Source organism: Peromyscus maniculatus, chromosome 14 (assembly GCF_049852395.1).
Source record: "Peromyscus maniculatus bairdii isolate BWxNUB_F1_BW_parent chromosome 14, HU_Pman_BW_mat_3.1, whole genome shotgun sequence".
Classification (NCBI taxonomy): Eukaryota; Metazoa; Chordata; class Mammalia; order Rodentia; family Cricetidae; genus Peromyscus; species Peromyscus maniculatus.
The window spans coordinates 38,459,262-38,479,068 of NC_134865.1; positions in this window are offsets into that span (position 1 = coordinate 38,459,262).

Sequence of the window (19,807 nt, forward strand, 5' to 3'; positions counted from 1 at the left end):
GTCATGTATTCTAAATTATTGCTTCCTGGTACCAAGTAACAGAGATGGAAGAAGTAGTGACTATAATAATTTGAGGGGTTGAAGTAAAAACATTGTAGATTTCTGAATGTACATATCTAATTTCCCATTGAAATAGAAGCAAAGTCGTGTATAGGAAGGGGTCTACAATCATAATGGTGTCAGAAGCAAGGACTACAGAGGTTATTCAGTTACAAATGATAATAAATTCCATTTATTATCATGAGAGTGTCACAAGAGTGGGTGTCCAAGGTGGAGTAAGGGAGAGGTTCCAAAATCATAGGGTGTCATAAGTGCAACATCCATGGGAAACATTTGTGAAATTAAATCATGAAGGACTTCTGCTGTGAAATGGGCTTTATGTACACTGTGAATATGTGTTGCTACCATTGGTTAATAAAGAAGCTGCTATGGCCTATGGCATACAGAGAGATGTTTGATTGTGGGGGCTGCTAAATTAAACCAACATACATATTTTAAAGGTATCTTGACTTCAAAATTTGGGTCTAAGGATATGTTGCTTTGGAAAAGAGGTTCTGCTTTTGTTTCCACAGATGAGAAGCTGTGGATTCCTTCCAAGTTAATATGGTTCCATCAAGGAAGAAACCCCTGAAAGGTCTCCAGTGGGATCTATGGCCCGGATCATCCAACATCCAGAACAGCTTCAAGGCAACTGGCTGATATGATACAGCCTCACAGACTACTACAGCCAAGATTTAACTATAATTCTAAAATTTTCTCAGGATTCCAATAAGATTGCAAGTGCCCCAATCAGTAGGAAGTAGCATGAAATACTACACCCAAATTCCCAAAATATTGTTTATGAATGTTTGTAGTGATATTTTATTTGTGCTTTAGTAAATAAAGTTTACCTGAAGATCAGAGAAAATAGCAAACCATTTTAAGTAAACAAAAAAGTTAGGCAGCGGTAGCACACGCCCTTAATCAGATCACTTAACAGGCAGGATCTCTGTGTGTGTTCAAGGCCACACTAGGGAACAGAGCCAAGTGTGGTGACCCATGTCTTTAATTCCAGTACCAACCATAGAGGCCTGGAGGTCTGTACAGAAAGACAGAAAGTGACAGAGCTGTGTAGGAAGAGGAAGTGGCGTAGCTGGGCTAAGGGAGCCAAGAGAGGGCAGAACAGCAAGGCAATAAAGGTGTGGGTAGACAGGAAGTAACTCACATTTGGAAGCTGCAGAGTTGGTGAGGTAAGGTTAGCTATGACTTTCCCTATTTCCCTGATCTTTTTCTAAGGCTTTCACCCTATATTTGACTCTGTGTTTTGTATTTAATAAAACCACTTAGAAATTAATCTACAAATATTTGTTTTTATTTAAAGGGGCTTGATTATAAATACAATCTCTTTCTAAAGAAAAAAAGGGTAGATACAGTATAGAAATGATTTTTTAAAAGGGTAGATTATTGAATCTACTTTAATCCAAACAACTGTTTATCTCAAAATACTTTACATTGGTATGGATTTTGGTTTATTGATACAAATTTTAAGTCAATTTTGTTATACTGTATGCATATTGCTACTCTTGTTTAAGGTATTATGTTTATGCAACTCATTTAAAATTGTATAATTAAGAAATACAGATTAATAATTAGTGATATTTTATTTGTACACCTCAATAAAACTTATCTGGGAATCAGAGGATAGAGCTAGCCACTATATTAAACATAGAAGTCAGACAGTGGTAGCACACTCTTTTAATCCTAGCATTCAGGAGGCAGAGATCCATCCAGAGCTCTGTGAGTTCAAGGCCACACTGGGAACAGAGCTAGGCATGGAGGTCTGTACAAATAGACAAGAAGTGACAGAGCTGAGCAGAGAGAGGAAGTAATGTAGCTGAGCAGAAAAAGGAAGTAAGATGGCAGAAAGGTTTATAAGTATGAGTATACAGGAAGTAGCTCTCTGTTAGCTGAGGGTTTCCTAGTGGTAAGAACATGGCTGGCTTCTTTCTGCTTCTCTGATCTCTGAGTTTTCACCCCAATATCTGGCTTCAGGGTTTTTTTTTTTATTAATAAAACCATTTAGCAATTCATTTATATATGATAGTCAAACCCACAGTCATGTTAATTAGGTTTTCTAGATATGCAAAGATAGCTTTCAATTAGGTAGGTAATCTTCAAACACTTCAAAGAACTACAGAATATGGCATTTAAAATGTTTTAATAACTTAGATCTTTTTGGACAGTGAGACACGTCTGCTTCTGGCAGCACCAATTATTTCAAATAGGATGATGGGCATCAAAGAAACTACTTATGGAGTTTGCTTTCAATGTGGCAAGGCTAGCCATTTAGGCAAGAAATTGCTCTTGCCTGGACTGCTTGGAGTATGTTTTATAAACTGGACAGCTGGACCCATAGGAAAGTTACCACATACTCTGTCACAAAGCAAATATCAACAGATACAAAAAAAATTGGAATAACCTCCTGTATTTTATTGGCCCACCATGGCTTAAAGTTGGACTTCAACAACAACAAAAATTACACAAAGCCCACAAACTCATGAAAACTGAATAATGCCCAATTGAATCACCAACGGGTCAAGGAAGAAATAAAGAAATTGAAAACTTCCTAGAATTCAATGAAAATAAATGTACAATATACCCAAACTTATGGGACACTTTGAAAGCAGTGCTAAGAGGAAAATTCATAGCACTAAATGCCCACATAAGGAAATTAGAGAAATCTCACACTAGTGACTTAACAGCAACTGAAAAGCTCTAGAACAAAAAGAAGCAAACTCACTCAGGAGGAATAGACACCAGGAAATAATCAAACTGAGAGCTGAAATGAATAAAATAGAAACAAAGAGAAAAATACAAAAAGTCAATGAAACAAAGAGTTGGTTCTTTGAGAAAATGAACAAGATAGACAAACCCTTATCCAAACTAACCAAAAGGCAGAGAGAGAGCATCCAAATTAACAAAATCAGAAATGAAAAGGGAGACATAACAACAAACAATAAATCCAGAAAATCATCAGGTCATACTTCAAAAACTTGTACTCCACAAAATTGGAAAATCTAAAAGAAATGGATAGTTTTCTGGATAGGTACCACATATCAAAGTTAAATCCAGAGCAGATAAACAATTTAAATGGACCTATAACACCTAAGTAAATAGAAACAGTCATTAAAAGTCTCCCAACCAAAAAAAAAAAAAAAAAAAAAAGGATCAGATGGTTTCAACTCAGAATTCTACCAGATTTTCAAAGAAGATCTAATACCAATACTCTTCAAATTGTTCAACAGAATAGAAACAGAAATGTAACCAAACTCCTTTTATGAGACTACAGTTACTCTGATAATCAAACCACACAAAGATGCAACAAAGAGAATTACAGACCAATCTCCCTCATGAACGTTGATGCAAAAATATTCAATAAAATATTGGCAAACCCAATCCAAGAACATGTCAAAAAATAAATCATCCACCATGATCAAGTAGACTTCATCCCAGAAAGGCAGGGATGGTTCAACATATGAAAATCTGTCAATGTAATACACCATATAAACAAACTGAAAGAAAAAAAACCACATGATCATTTTATTAGATGCTAAAAAGGCCTTTGACAAAATCCAACACCCCTTCATGATAAAGGTCTTAGAGAGATCAGGAATACAAGGAACATACCTAAGCATAATAAAGGCAACTTACAGCAAGCCAACAGCCAACATCAAATTAAATGGAGAAAAACTCAAAGGGATTCCACTAAAATCAGGAACGAGACAAGGGTATCTGCTTTCCCCATATTTATTCAATATAGTACTTGAAGTTCTAGCTAGAGCAATAAAACAACAAAAGGAAATCAAGGGGATACAAATTGGAAAGGAAGATGTCAAACTTTCACTATTTGCAGACAATATTTTAATATAAAAAAGTGACCCCAAAAATTCTACGAGGGAACTCCTACAGCTGATAAACACCTTCAGTTATGTGGCAGGATACAAGATTAACTCAAAAAATCAGTAGCCCTTCTATATACAAATGATAAATTGAATGACAAAGAAATCAGAGAAACATCACCGTTTACAATATCCACAAATAATATAAAATACCTTGGGGTAACTCTAAGCAAGTGAAAGACCTGTATGACAAGAACTTTAAGTCTCTGAAGAAGAAATTGAAGAAGATATCAGAAAATGGAAAGATCTCCCATGCTCATGGATAGGTAGGATTAACATAGTAAAAATGGCAATCTTACCAAAAGCAATCTACAGATTCAATGCAATCCCCATCAAAATCCCAACACAATACTTCACAGACCTGGAAGGAACAATACTCAACTTCATTTGGAAAAATAAAAAACCCAGTATAGCTAAAACAATCCTATTACAATAAAGCAACCTCCAAAGGCATCACTATCCCTGACCTCAAGCTCTACTATAGAGCCATAGTAATAAAAACAGCTTGGTACTGGCATAAAAACTGACATGTGGACCAATGGAATCAAATTGAAGACCCTGACATTAATGTGAACACCTATGAGCACCTGATTTTTGACAAAGAAGCCAAAAATGTACCATGGAGAAAAGAAAGTATGTTCAACAAATGGTGCTGGCATAACTGGATGTCAACGTGTAGAAGGCTGCAAATAGACCCATATCTGTCACCGTGCACAAAACTTAAGTCCAAGTGGATCAAAGACCTCAATATAATTCTACTTACTCTGAAACTGATAGAAGAGAAAGTAAGAAGTAGTCTTGAATGCATTGGCACAGGAGACCACTTCTAAATATAACACCAGTAGCACAGACACTAAGAGCAACAATAAATCAATGGGACCTCCTGAAACTGAGAAGCTTCTATAAGGCAAAGGACACAGTAAATAAGACAAAATGACAGCCTACAGAATGAGAAAAGATCTTCACCAACCCTACAGCTGACAGAAGGCTAATCTCCAAAATATATAAAGAACTCAAGAGCCGGGTTGCTGTGGGATGGTCTGTATGTCAAATTGTTCTGATTGGTCAATAAATAAAACAGTGGCCAGGCAGGAAGTAGGTGGGACAAGGAGAGAGGAGAATTCTGGGAAGCGGAAGGCTGAGGCTGAGAGACACTGCCAGCTGCCGCTATGATGAGCAGCATGTAAAGACGCCAGTAAGCCACCAGCCACGTGGCAAGGCATAGATTTTGGAAATGGATTAATTTAAGCTATAAGAACAGTTAGCAAGAAGCCTGCCACGGCCATACAGTTTGTAAGCAATATAAGTCTCTGTGTTTACTTGGTTGGGTCTGAGAGGCTGTGGGACTGGTGGGTGACAAAGATTTGTCCTGACTGTGGGCAAGGCAGGAAAACTCTAGCTACACCGGGTGGCGGCGGCGGCGGCGGTGGCGGCGGCGGCGGCGGCGGCGCACGCCTTTAATCCCAGCACTTTAATCCCAGAGTCAGGTGGATCTCTGTGAGTTTGAGGCCAGCCTGGGCTACCAAGTGAGTTCCAGGAAAGGCGCAAAGCTACACAGAGAAACCCTGTCTCGAAGAAAAAAAAAAAAAAAAAAAAAAAAAAAAAAGAACTCAAGAAACTAGACATCAAAATAATGAACAATCCAATTAAAAAATGGGCTACAGATCTAAACAGAGAATTCTCAACAGAAAAATCTCAAATAGCCAAAAGACATTTAAGGAATCACTCACCATCCATAATTATCAGGGAGATGCAAATCAAAACAACTCTGAGATATCATCTTACACCTGTCATAATGGTGAAGATCAAAAACACTGAAGACAGCTTATGTTGGAGAGGATGTGGAGCAAGTAGAATACTCCTCTACTGTTGGTGGGAGTGCAAACTGCTACAGCCACTTTGGAAATCAGTATGGTGGTTTCTCAAAAAATTGGGAATCAATCTACCTCAAGACCCAGCTATATCATTCTTGGGCATATACCCAAGGAATGCTCAATCATACCACAAGGACACATGCTCATCTATGTTCATAGCAGCATTATTTGTAATAGCCAAAACCTGGAAACAACCTAGATGCCCCTCAACCAAAGAATGGATTAAGTAAATGTGGTACATACGCACAATGGAGTATTACAGCAGAGAAAAACAATGACATCATGAAACTTACAGACAAATGGATGGAACTAGAAAATATCATCCTGAGTGAGGTAACCCAGTTTTGTGGAATAATGCTTTTGTACACTAGTTTAATAAAATGGTGATTGGCCAGTAGCCAGGCAGGAAGTATAGACAGGATAAGCAGACAAGGAGAATTCTGGGAAGAGGAAGGCTGAGTCAGGAGATGCCAGCCTGTTGTTCAGGGAGCAGCATGTAATGACACACAGGTAAGGTCACAGAAGATGTGACGGTTTATAGATTAACAGAAATGAGCTGAGTTTAAGTCTAAGAGCTAGTCAGTTGTAAGCCTGAGATAATGGCCAAGTAGTTTTAATTAACATAAGCCTCTTTGTGTTTACTTGGGTCTGAGCAGCTGCAGACTGGGCAGGACACAGGAAAACTTCCAGCTACAACCCAGACTCAGAAGGACAAACATAGTATGTACTCACTCATAAGTGAATATGCAAAGGATAACCAAACTACAACCCACAACTCCAGAGAAGCTAAGTAACAAGGAAGACCCAAAGAGGGACACAAGGATTGCCCTGGGAAGCAGAAATAGATTGTATCCCCATGAGTAAATTGGGGATGAGGAGTGGGCAATGGAGGGCAGGGGATGGGAGATGAGAACATAAGGGAGCAGGATGGTCGAGCTGGAACAGGAATGGATTGGAAAGCAATGAAATAGATACCATGATAGAAGGAGACATCATGGGCATAGAGAGAAACCAGGTGCTAGGGAAGTTACCAGGAATCCCCAAAGACGACCCCAGCTTAGACTACTAGAAATAGTGGAGAGACTACCTGAACTAAACTGGCTTACCCCAGTGATCAGATCGGTGAATACCCTAACTGTCCATCATAGAGCTTCTTTCCAGTAACTGATAGAAGCAGATGCAGAGATCCATAGCCGAATACCAGGCAGAGTCCCAAGAGTCCAGTCAAAGCGAGACAAGGGATTCTGTGAGCAAGATCATTGAGATCATGATGGGGAAACCTGCAGAGATGACCAAACCAAACTAGTGGGAACTCATGATATTTGGATCAACAGCTGTGGAGCCTGCATGGGACTGGGCTAGGCCCTCTGCATAGCAAGACAATTGTGTAACTTGATCTGTTTAAGGGGCCCCCTGGAATTAGGATCAGGATCCATCCTTGATGGCTTTTTGGAGCCCACTACCTATGATGGGACACCTCACACAGCCTTGAGGCAGGGGGAGGCTTGAACTTGCCTTTACTAAATGTACCTCCCCATGGGAGGCCTTGCTTTCTTGAAGGAAAAATGGGGGAGGAGGTATGGGAGGGGGAGGCTAGAGCGGCAGGAGGAGGGAAGAGGGTGATCTTTGATTGGTATGTAAAATGAATAAAAAAATTGTTAATAAAAAAAGAAATATACATATACACCTCAATAAAAATAATTTAAAAATGCCTAATATATACCAAGCAGCCATATCCAACACAAATGTGATCACTACCACAGCTGATGAGATTATCAGACTTTTTATTATACAAAATTGTTTTGGCAATTCTAACAGGGCACAATATAAATGCCAAACATGGAAATGAAAAATTCTACAAAATTTCATAAGACTGTGGAGACTTGGCCTCAAAAGTCCCTGGCTGCTGATTTCATCTCAGAAAGGAAGCAAGCAATTGTCCTCCATGTGGCCCTAGACCTTCAGTTCTCCTGTTAGACTGGTCCACTGAAGTGCCCCAGCACTCTGTAAAAAAAGACTCTCCATTTTCTGATAGTCAACTGACCCAGGGAACATTCACATATGAGAGCCAAAGTTACATTTTAAGTTCTAATTACTATGCCTTGGAGATCCATGAAACAAAAAGACCTCTGATCTGCAAGTCCCTTGCCCAAGGACAGATAGTTTCTGAAACAAGGAGGCTATCGTTTATGGGAGATAACAAGCCACATGTTTTCACTCCTCTAAACAAGTTTGTTTGACCCATCTGCACTGGATGTGCTTGATCACATGTGGGAAGGGAGGTTCACAGGCTGGAGGTACGTCAGGATGTATGCTTGCCCCTGATTGAACCTGATGGGAAATGCAATGAATTTTTTTCTTAAGCCACTGCAAACTGTGATTCTGGGATATGGACCTGGCCAGAGCCCATCCACCTGGCCAGGATTTAATTAAAGCTTGCTTCAGATTTGAGTTTAAACTGTGGTGTGGTCTTATCTCGATCAGTGGGATTAACACACTCCCTACCACTCCCACTTCCCTTCATGCCTTACATCAGAGCAAGTGGATAAGAAAGCATGGACACACTCTTCAAAGTTCAAAGTTCAAATTATGCAAGCCTTGGCCAGCTTGAGGGAACTCTCACCCAAATCTCCATTCCCTGAACTCTCCACACCTGAGGGAACCTTCCCTGATCTTCCTAGAGAGCTTCATCAATGAGTGACAACTCTTCCATACTATCTCACATATGTGTGATTTCATGAGTCTCAACATCTGAACTGAATCTTGTGTGGGAAGTCAATCTTATCCTGAGTGCATCCACAAGGTCCTCTACTCCAGTACCTGCCATCACTTTTCACATGCCATGTTTTCTCCCCCATGACCCCTGTTCCCCACCTACAGACACCATCAAGGTATAGTGATGACTTTTTACACCATAGGAAAGTTGGCTTCTCTGCAAAACAAGACTGGGTAGGGTTCACTTGACTAGGACTCTGATTTGTCCAAGAGGGTTCCTTTCAGAGCACATGGTCCCAGGGACCACCTTAACCTTAACCAAATGCAGAGAGTTACCTTCTGCCCATGACAGCCTTCCTTATCCAGCCATTCTGCCCACACCCTCTTGCTTCTACCATTTATACCTATCCTTTCCTGTGTTCCCCTTTGGGAATCTGATGCCTGTACAGATGTCTGTCAATAGACAAATGAGCAAAAGTGTAACATATAGGTAAGAGAATATTATACAGTCTTTAAAAGGAAGGAAATCCTTAACACAGGATAAAATGAATAAGCTTGAGGATACTGCAGTAGAGATTTGAGCCAGTCAGGATAAGATGATCACCATCTGATTCTACTCTCATGAAGTCTTTTAGGTTGTCAGACTTAAAGGGAATAAAATAATGATAGTCAGGACCTCATAGAGGGAAGAAATTTGGAAACTTCTATATCAAGCATAAAAGTCCAGTTTTGTAAAACAAAAGGCTCTAGAAATCTGTCAGACAAAAATATGAAAATACTCAACACCAATAAACCATTTCAAAGTTAAGAGGGTAACTATTGTGTCCTGTGGGTTTTTAAAATGTAACTAAAAATTTAAAAATCAAAAGTCTAAAGCTCTGAATGCACTGAGAGGAATTCTCCAAATCACAAAAGGATCAACAACCTTAAGCTTATTTAGAGTTGGAATGGGCTGCCAGACCCCATAGACAATAGTGCTGAGTTTGGGACGATGGTAGAAATTTTCAAATGAATAAGATGAACTTAGAATTCTTACATAGGGTAGTAGGATTTAACAATAAGAATGATTCCTTTGTTCTCCAGACACTTATTGAATCCTACCAGCTGCTACTTGTGAGACACTGAGAATACAAAATTACTGATCCTGCCTTCAAATGTCTTATATCCTGAGTAAGGTGATTTATTTGGAGTTTAAAGAGTATTAAGATTAAGGATTGTACAGGGAAGAAGACAGACAACCCATGCAGTGTCTTCCAAATACATTTGTGTGTAAGGATTTTCTAGTGCTGCTTCTGTTAATGAGTTTTAGTCTTGTCCACTGCAGTCAGGCAAGCTTCCTGGTACGATTTTGATCTTACATTTTTGAGACTTATTTTGTGACCTCCCCTGTGATCTGTCCTAGAAAAGGGTCTCTGTGCTTAGAGCATGTGCATTCTACTCTCTTTGGGTGCAATGTCTTCTGTGTGTCTATTATGTCTTTTTGTCTATATGTGTGTTCAAGTCCCCTGTTTCCTTACTGATTTTTCTGTCTATACATTCTAGCCATTATTGAAAATGAAGTATTGAAGTTAGAAGTTAGAGACCATCCTTGTCTCCATAGTGAGTTCCAGGCCAGCCTGAGCTACAGCATGAAACTATCTCAATAGACAAATAAATAATCACAAAAATCACTCAAAATGTTCCCCAAAAAATCTCTATTACTTAGAAATACCTTTACCACACAAATTGCATATTTTTACACTTGTGCAGTTCACATTAACATTGTTAATTTAGGCTGGGCAGCCATGGCCTTTAATCCCAGCACTTGAGAAGCAGAGCCAGGATATCTCTATGAGCTCTAAGCCAGCCTGGTCTACAGAGCAAGATCCAGGACAGGCACCAAAACGACACAGAGAAACCCTGTCTCCAAAAACAAACACTGTTATTTACTGAAAGGCCTTTCCTAACTCACTGTTTTAAAGTGCTGTTTTGCACACGCTGAATTGTCGCAGTTGTTTTAGCTAGCGTTTCTCTTGCTCCGAAGAGACACCATGACCACAGCAACTCTCATAAAGGAAAACATTTAACTGGCGCTGGCTTATATTCAGAGGTTAGTCCATTGTCATCATGGCGGGAAGCATGGCGGTGTGCAGGCAGACACAGTGCTGGAGAGGTAGCTGGGCGCTCTACAGCCAGATAAGCAGGCAGCAAGAAGAGAGAGACGCTGGGCCTTGCTTGGGCACCCATACTCCTCACCCCTGAGTAACACACTTCCTCCAACAAGGTCACATCCACTTCAACAAGGCCACACCGCCTAGTGTCGTTCCCCAAGCATCCAAACATGAGTCTGTGGGGACCGTTCTTATTCAAACCACCACAATAGTTGACTCTCTTACTGCATTTATGGATCCATAACACCCATTTGTTTATTTATTCTTTCACCATTTCATTATTGCTCTTCTCTACTTTTTCCTGGGTTCTGATGAACTGGAAGTTTGAGGCTCTAGTATTCCAGACATCCCTCAGTTTGGCAGTGTCTTGCTGAACCTCAGCGTCCAGAAAGCTGAAAACTACATTTCCCATATTCCACAGTAGATAGGTTATTTGGGTTTTGTTTTGTTTTGATTTTTAAATAGGGTCTCATGTAGCCCAGGATGGCCTCAAACTTGCCCTGTAGCCAAGTATGACATTGGATCCTCATCCCCTTGCCTCAGTCTTTCAGGAGTTGGGCCTAGATTTGGTTTTAAGTGAGTCTTAGATTTAGCCGGCTGGATGCATCCATGCAAGCTTCAGCTGGCAGGCACCTCTGGAACTGGTTCTCTTTGCCTTTGAGTAGACAGCGGTCTCAGGGCCAGTCACTTCTGTTGTGGATGTCATGAGTCTACAGGGCATTGTTTTCCTGGTGCAAGGCCCGAGGAGTGGAGTAGGAAGCAGTATTGACAACTTCCTGATTACAGCAACATCCTCACCAGGACTCTGATACACAGACAAGCAGCTGCCATTCTGCAGTGTGGTTTCCAGAGTCATTTCTAGCGCCATCTAGTGTCTGGTCCTCAGCACACTCTCAGCATTTCTACAAGACTTTCAGCTTCCTGCAGTGACATCCTAAGCCGAGTGAATTCTGTTCCCTGTAACTGAACTTAATAAATTAGCAGCATGGCTTATCGTGAAGGAGGGCTGCTTACATTTGCCAGGCCCTGAATTTTAAAAACTGCTGCTATTTAAAACTTACAGCTTTAGATTTCTCTATAAACAAACAACTGAGTGGAGAATGAGAACTTGTGCCTCAGTACAAGCGTTCAGGAGGAGAGGCAGGCCAATTGTGGGTTTGAGGTCAGCCTGGGCAAACGAGTGAGACTCTGCTAAGGAAGGAAGAGAGGGAGAAAGGAGGGAAGTAGAAAGGGAGGGAGGGAGCAAGAAGTTGCCTGTCTTATTGTACAAAGCCTGGGCTGTCTGTGTGGTTTTGCTTAGCCATTCCTAAGTTAATGTCCTCATCTCTGTGGCCCAAGAGAACTAATCCCTGTGTCAAGATTGTATCCAGAAAGATGTAGAAGAAACCTGGGTATTTTGAAGTCAAACCAAAAAGTTACACCTCATTAATGGTCTCATCCAATTGGCCAGAACAGAGTCTAGTGGCCCCTCCTTGGTTGCTAGGAATGGTGAGCCCTTTTTGACTGATTCCTGCTTCTTGAAATACCTCAGAGAATGTCCTGTACTAGAAAGGAGAAACACCTCTGTCATGTTCTTACTTCTAACTTTCTAAAAATGAAAGCGATTGGAGTCTTCAGTTCTCCAGCAGCACTGACTCAGACTCCCCCATCAAGATCTGTTTCCAATGGATCTCACACAAGGCGTAGAGGCTTGGAAGCCAGAAAGTTCCCCCCACCCCCAACCCCCCCAACCCCCCAACCCCCCCTCCCACTCCCCCCCACACACACAACATTGCCGGCTAGCAAACAAGGAAGCAGGGTTGTCTAGCGAGTCAATTTCTGGAGAGTGCCACCTTGTGGTGATAATGGGGTACAAGAAAGGGAGGTGCCCTAGAACTGTTCCTGCTCACCTCCCCCGTGTAAGTTTATCAGCTTGCACGGCTCCCGTTTTCCTGTGGCCACTTTCCCTCACCCTTGCTTTCCAGTTCTCTTTTCTCTTCTTTTCGTTACTGCAAGGGCTTACATGCCCCGGCCAGGAGGGTCTTCAATGGGGACCTGAAGGGGGGGCGGCGAATGAGAGGGACAAGAGACACAAAGAACGAGAGCAAGACAGGATGTTTGATCAAGCTCCCAAATTTTATTTTCCTCTTAAGGCATCTATAGGTGGGGGCAAGGGCGGGTGCAAGCAGGAAGAGGACTTTAATCATGAGTTGTTCAGCCAGCAGAGAACATTGCTCTGGGGGTCATCTATCTACCCTTGCCTAAATGCCTGTCTAACTGCAGCGCGGTCACCTGATTTCTGAGAAGAGGTTCTGGTGCTACGGAGACTTAAAGAAGGCCTAGATCTAAGAAAAGAGGAGAGAAGCCCAAATATGGTGGCATGTGTGTCAAGGGTCACTTAGGCTTATAGCTCCGGTTACTTACAAATTGTCACCCAGTATATTTTCCTTGGTTGTGTTTTAAGAAAGTCTGTGTTTGAATGGCAGATGCTCATAGGCCAGCAAATTCTCCACCATTCTCTGAATTAATTCACCCATCACTGCTTTGGCTCCTGTGGGCACCTTGTGGGCTCTCAACCTGTGCTCTTTCTGCTTTGAGCTGTCAAAGTCTTTGAGTTGGTAAAGAATTCACAGCTCTTCCTGGCAATGAGCCTCAGAATACCCCTGCTGACCAGCTGCTTTGCTTTCTGTTTAACTGTTTATGTGTTGTGTGTTGTGTGCTCAGAGGACAACTCCAGGAGGGGATTCTCTCCTTCCACCTTGGGGGTCCTGGGGGTCAAACTCAGGTCATTGGGCTTGGAAGCAAAGGCCTTTACCAAGGGAGCCGCCTCACTGACCCTCCCTTGTTTTTATTTGGGGATTTTCATCATTTTTCCCCTTTCTTGCTGAAATTCAAGCATTACATCATCTCTAGCCCAGTCTACATTACCCCATGCGCTAGGAATGTGAACCTGATAAACCGGTGTTGCTGGGTGGTGGAAATATTTCAGCAGTCTCTGAACTAGATTCCTTACTCAGCAGAATGCGCTGTGAAATTTAATCACAGCCTTTTGTTCACTGTGTTTTATCACAGTGTTCTTTATTTTCCTGACAACCAGTTTCCCTCTCATATTCAAAATTCAAATAAGACACATAGAATGACCCAGCCATTTCCATCCTGGCTGTATGCCTCGAAAGTAATAGGGACTTCTGTCCACACAGAATCTTATTGACAAGTAGTTACAGCAAACATGACTCTCTTGTCTTATTGCTCTTGCTAAGCCTTTGTATACTGTATGGAATAAGAACATGAGTATCCTTCATGCCTTCCAGATTACAAAATAAATGCGCTGAGCTTTTCTTCTTTTAGTAACTATTGACTGCGGGTTTGTGCATATAGCCTCTATTGTGCTTAAGTCTGTTCTTTCTATTCCTAGTTTATTCTGGAATTTTATTATGAAGAGATGTCGAACTTTGCCAAAGGTCTTACTTGCATTGATTGAGATGATCATGTGATTTTTTTTTTTTTTTTTAGTCTCAAGTCTATATACATGCTGTGTTATACTTGGTTTGTATATGTTGAACCTTTCCTGCATCTCAGAATGAAAACAACTTGGTCACAGTATATGATCTTCATTTTTCTTTTTAAGCTTTTGTTGATTCCTTATGGATTTCACACCATGCATTCCAATCCTACTTATCTCCCTATCTCCTGGCATAGGCCCTCTGCCCTTGCAACTTACTCCCCAAATCAAAACTAATTTAAAAAGAAAAACCAAAAGCTAAACCAATCAAAGGAAGAGGAGAAGGGGAGGAGGAGGAGGGGAGAAAGAATAATCTTGTTGTGGAAGCTGTAGTGTGGCCTGTTGAGTCACCTAATTTACCCTTTAGCCCATTATCCTTTACTTGTAAGTGTTTATGGCCACATGTCATTATTCTGGCTTGAGACCTCTGGTTCAACACTACCAATAATGGGCTCTCACTGGGGCTCCTCTTGGACATCCTGTTGTTGTTCTATGTTGTGGAGATCCTGCTGTTTTGGATCTGTAGGTTCTTCCCCTTTACATGCTCCAACATTCATAGATGAGGTGGATGTTGGGGTGGGCCAACTCATAGCCCTGGTTCTGGGCCTGGGTGGTAGCTGGGTTGGTCAATCTGCCAGCTTTTCCTCATCATCGATATCTAAGTGAGCTCTTCAGCACTGCCTCAGCTAGCTCACCCAATGTAGCCTGCAGGAGCAAGGCCAGTTCTCCTGTTCCCTGGTCCTCAGATCTGGGTCACCCACATTCACACCACCATGGCCAGCTCTACTGCTTTGCCCAGGCAAAGTGCAGGGCCCTCTCTCTAATTGCTGCAGGGGGCATACAAGGTAAGGGGCAGAGTCGGCTCTTCCACTCTCATATCCTCAGGGCTGGCTCACTTGTACCTCCAAAAACATGGTTAGCTCTAATGTGCTGCCCAGGCAGTGTACAGGGCTCACTCTCCTGTATGCTTCAGCTGGTGTGGGACAGGGCTAGTTCTCTCACTCTTATGACCCAGGGGCCACTGAAGAGGTCAGGAAGCAACTCTGGCTGCTCCCTGTCCTCGGATCTTTCAGGTACTTACCCCAATATTTTACTCCTGATTTATTAGTGAGACGATTAATTAGATTAATACTTCATCTAACATCCAACTTTTGGGGCAAGAATTCATGAAATAGCCGCTTGCCCATGGCTTTGCAGCCACCAGCACCACCAGAGCTGGATGCAGGAGCTGCACTGCGGGAGTCACTGCACCACTGGATTTTCTTTTTTCCCCCAAGCCCTCTGAGCGAGTCTGGGGTTGTCCTGCTGCAAACTCTCTGTGGCTATCTCCACAAGTCCCAAACTCCACAAGCACCTGGGCTCCAAACAGCACCAGAGTTAGCCTGTCACCACAGGAGAGCTCTGCCTTCAGGCACCTCTGTGCTTTTGCTTCCTGCCTGTCACACATGCTGCTTTCACAGGATCCCCTGTGTCTGCCTTTCAGACCGCTGGCTGTTTGGCTCCTTTTCCCCATGGGTTGTGGCCTTTCTCAGACTGTGGACACTTGATCAGTGGCAGCTGTCTTCAGCCAGGCTGTGCACCATCTGTGTTCTCTGGCCAGATGTGCTACACAGCAACAGCCAGCCTTACACTTCATTGTCATCATCAGCAGATTTGATGAGACAACTTGGACATCTTAAAGGAGGAAATTAGTTTTAAAAAAGAGAGAGAGTTTTTTCCCCCACATTAAAAAATGGGAAACACTACTACAATGGAGGGACTTAGGTCTCTATAATGAATAGTTTAAAAATGAGACAATTAAATGAGAGGATAATTAACTTAGCTAAGTTTTATGTTATGTCAATTATAAACATTATCAGTTTGGTAATTCTTGTTTTATCCCTAAAAAAAAGGTGGTTGATATGAGCACCAAGATTCGGGCCTTAGAAAAGGTTACTAAAGAAAATAATGCAATTTTGACTGGTAAGTTACAAGACTTAGAAAAACTTACTAAAACAAATAATAGAGATATTCAAACAAAGACAGAGAAATTTAAAGGAGAACCAACCTCACCATTATGTTATAAAATTAGAGATGATCAACCCAAGATTATCAAAAACCCAACCTTAATTTATCCAGTTACCCTATAGGAATAATTGCCAAATGACAGATATCCCCAAGGTTATGTAAGAGCTGACTGGATTCCTGTGGAAATGTCACATTTGAGATTTAAAGAAGCGATAGTCTCATATGGTATACATTCACCTTTTGTGAGGCAGATGTTAAATTTATGATCAACTAGTAACAGAATTGTCCCACAAGACTGGAAAGACTTGGTTACAGCAGTATTAGAATCTGGTCCTCAATTACAGTGGAGTACCTAGTGGAAATACAAGGCTAAGACTATTGAACAATGAAGTAGAGTTAGAGGTATGGAAATTTCCCAAGAACAACTTCTCAGAGAGAGCAATTATGTGGATATACAAGACAGTCTACATATGGCATTTCCTTGATGCCTGTCATCTTCTCTGAAGTAGATTGGTGCTGCCAGGAGCAGACATGTCTCATTGTCATAAAAGGAAAGAACCTTGTGTTATTAAAACATCTTAAATGCCATATTTTGTAGATTTCTGAAGTGTTTGAAGACCAGCTGTCTATCTAAAATATATCTGTTTGACAATGAAAACATACCTAACCTGACTACAAGTTTGATTGTAATAGGTGACTATCTCCTGACTTGAATTTGTTTATTATCTTAAGTAGTTTGTAATAATGACTTTCAAGGATTGAAATTTATATTACATTGTTAAATGAGCTGCATAATGAGCTGTATAGGTACAATACCTTAAACAAAAGTAGAAACATATGTACAGTATATTCTAACAAAAATAACCTTAAATTTGTATCAATATACAAAATATCTTAAACAAGAGTAGAAATATATACACAGTATAACAATAATAACCTCAAATTTGTATCCATATACAAAAATCCATACCAATGTAAAATATTTAAGACTAGTAGTTATGCCAGACCCTTGGCATTGGTGTGGTCTTCAATGGTCTCAGGTACCACAAACATCAACACAGACCCTGGCAATAGCACAACCACAAACCCAGACATGGTCCTCCACTGCAGTCCTGGTCTGTGTGATACCATGGCCCCACTTGACAGCACTGGCCACCCAAAATCAGCCTGGCCCCGGTGGCAGCACAGCATTCAGTCACCAACATGATCAGAGGTTGTGGCCCAGATCCTGGACATCCAACTGGCCCCTAGTGACAAAATGGACCAGGGACATCAACACAGACCTTGGCCGAAGCAGAATCATGGACCCAGACATGGCCCTTGGCAGCAGCCCAGGCCAGGTTGTCGCCATGGCCTCAGGTGCTGGTGCAGGCCACCCAGATTGACATGACCCAAGTGGCAGTGTATCCCTCAGACACCAACTTGGCTCCAGATGGTAGCCCAGACCACAGGCCCCTACACGGACCCAGCAGCAACAGGAGCAACAGACATCCACACAGGCCCCCTTAGCTGCTTCAGGGCCCCAGATCAAGACCTGGCCCTTGGTCATGGCCCAGGCCCATACACCTCCCTGGACTCAGTGGCCATCTGACCTTTCATGTCAGCCCATTCCTCTCCATCCTCACCTCTCCAGATCTGCTTCTCCCCCGAGCCCACATATCATTACACCTCTCCTTCTCTTCCACCTCCCCACCCTGTGCTCTCTCACCACAATGATGCCCAACTGCCTAGCACCCAGGCTTTTGGTTGAGTCACAGGTGGAGCTTGGTTGAGTACTGCCTGTCCCATTCATAAGGGATGGTGAGAAGCTGTTGCCTTTCCTCTCTCCTGTGCCCAGGCCCAGAGACCTTGGGAAGTACTTGGTATGATGGTACCTGGTTGATTGTGAGCCCTCAGACCAAAAACTCTGGGGTAGCACCATCTGTGTCTCCTGCCACTTCAGGCCCAGGGTGTAATCTTCTTACTGCATTCTTGAATTCAGTTTGCAATAATTTGAGAACATTTGCATCAGTATTCACCAGGGAAATTCGTGTATAGATTTCTTTTTTAAAAAATGTTTATTATTCACCATTCCTTCCCTTGTTATTTTATAGAACAGCTCAGAGCATTCACATTAACTCTTTTAACCCTTGATAAAATCTAGCACTTGCTGTGGGATAATGCTTTTTTACACTGGTTCAATAAAACATCGATTGGCCAGTAGCCAGGCAGGAAGTATAGGTGGGGTGAGCAGACAAGGAGAATTCTGGGAAGAGGAAGGGTTGAGTCAGGAGTTGCCAGCCACAGAGGAAGCAAGGCAGAACTGAAAAAAGGTACCAGGCCATGTGGCTAAACATGAATAAGAATTATGGGTTAATTTAAGTGTCAGAGCTAGTCAGTAATAAGCCTGAGCTAATGGCTGAGCAGTTATAATTAATATAAGCCTCTGTGTGCTTGCTCGGGGACACAAGTGGGAAAAATTTGTTGCAACTGCTGGCCAGGTGACACACAGGAAAACTTCCAATTACAGGCACTGGATCTTTCCAGTCCTGGGCTTTCCTTTGTATGGAGACACTTCATTACTGCTTTAATTTTTGTTTATATACTCTTTGTTTTTATATGAGTATATATATGACTGCATATATATCTACACACACACACACATATATATACATATATATATATTCATATATATATGGTAGGTTATATGCATATGGGAATCTATCAGTTTCTTTCACAGTTTTCAGTCTTTTAGGATATAAGATTTTGGAGTATTTAATGTTGTCTGGATTTCATTGGAATTTTCAATACCCTTCTCCTTCTCTTGGTCACCTCTATTTTTATTAATTTAGTCTCCTCCCCTTTTTGTTGGCTTAGAGAGTTGTCAATCCAATTTATTTTTCAAAGAACCAATTGTGTTTGATTGGGTTCTACACACTGTTCTCTTGATCTCAATTTTATTAATTTCTACTCTGGTATTTTTCCTTGCTGTGTACTCCTTGGAGTTTAGTTTATTCTACTTTTTCTGCCAAGCACATTTGATCTATGGTAGAGTTTAACTGAGTTTTTTCTGATTTGTAGTTTAAGGACCTATCTGAAGTTGAATTACTCACTTATCAGTGCTTGTATGTCCTTTTATGTATATTAGTGCATATTTTGTGAAATTGGGAGCCCAAGGATTGGTGTGTGTACATCTACAGTTATATCTTCTTGACAAACTGTTTCTTTTATTAGTGTGTATACATCTACAGTTATATTCTTCTTTTGTCTTAAACTTTTTATTGATTCTTTGTGGTTTTTTCATCCCGCACATCTCCCTGTCTCCTTGCCTCCAACTTCTGCCCTTGTGACCTCCCCCAACAAACAAAATTTAAAAGTATAGCCTAAAAACAAAACAAAAAACCACAGTATACCCTTTAATGCATACATCTTTTCTTGTAAGTGTTCTTTGTAATGGATCCTTGGTCTGGCTCAAGGCCTCTGGCTTCTGCTACTCTGTTGGCAGTGGGCCCTCATGGGACCCCTGGATATCCTGGTGGTGTCCTGTGTCATGGAAATCCTGCTGTTTTGGATCTACAGATCTAGCTCCTTCACATACTCCAGCAGTTCAAAGGTGAGATGAATGCTGGGGCAAGCTAACTCATAGCCCTGGGTCTGGTAACT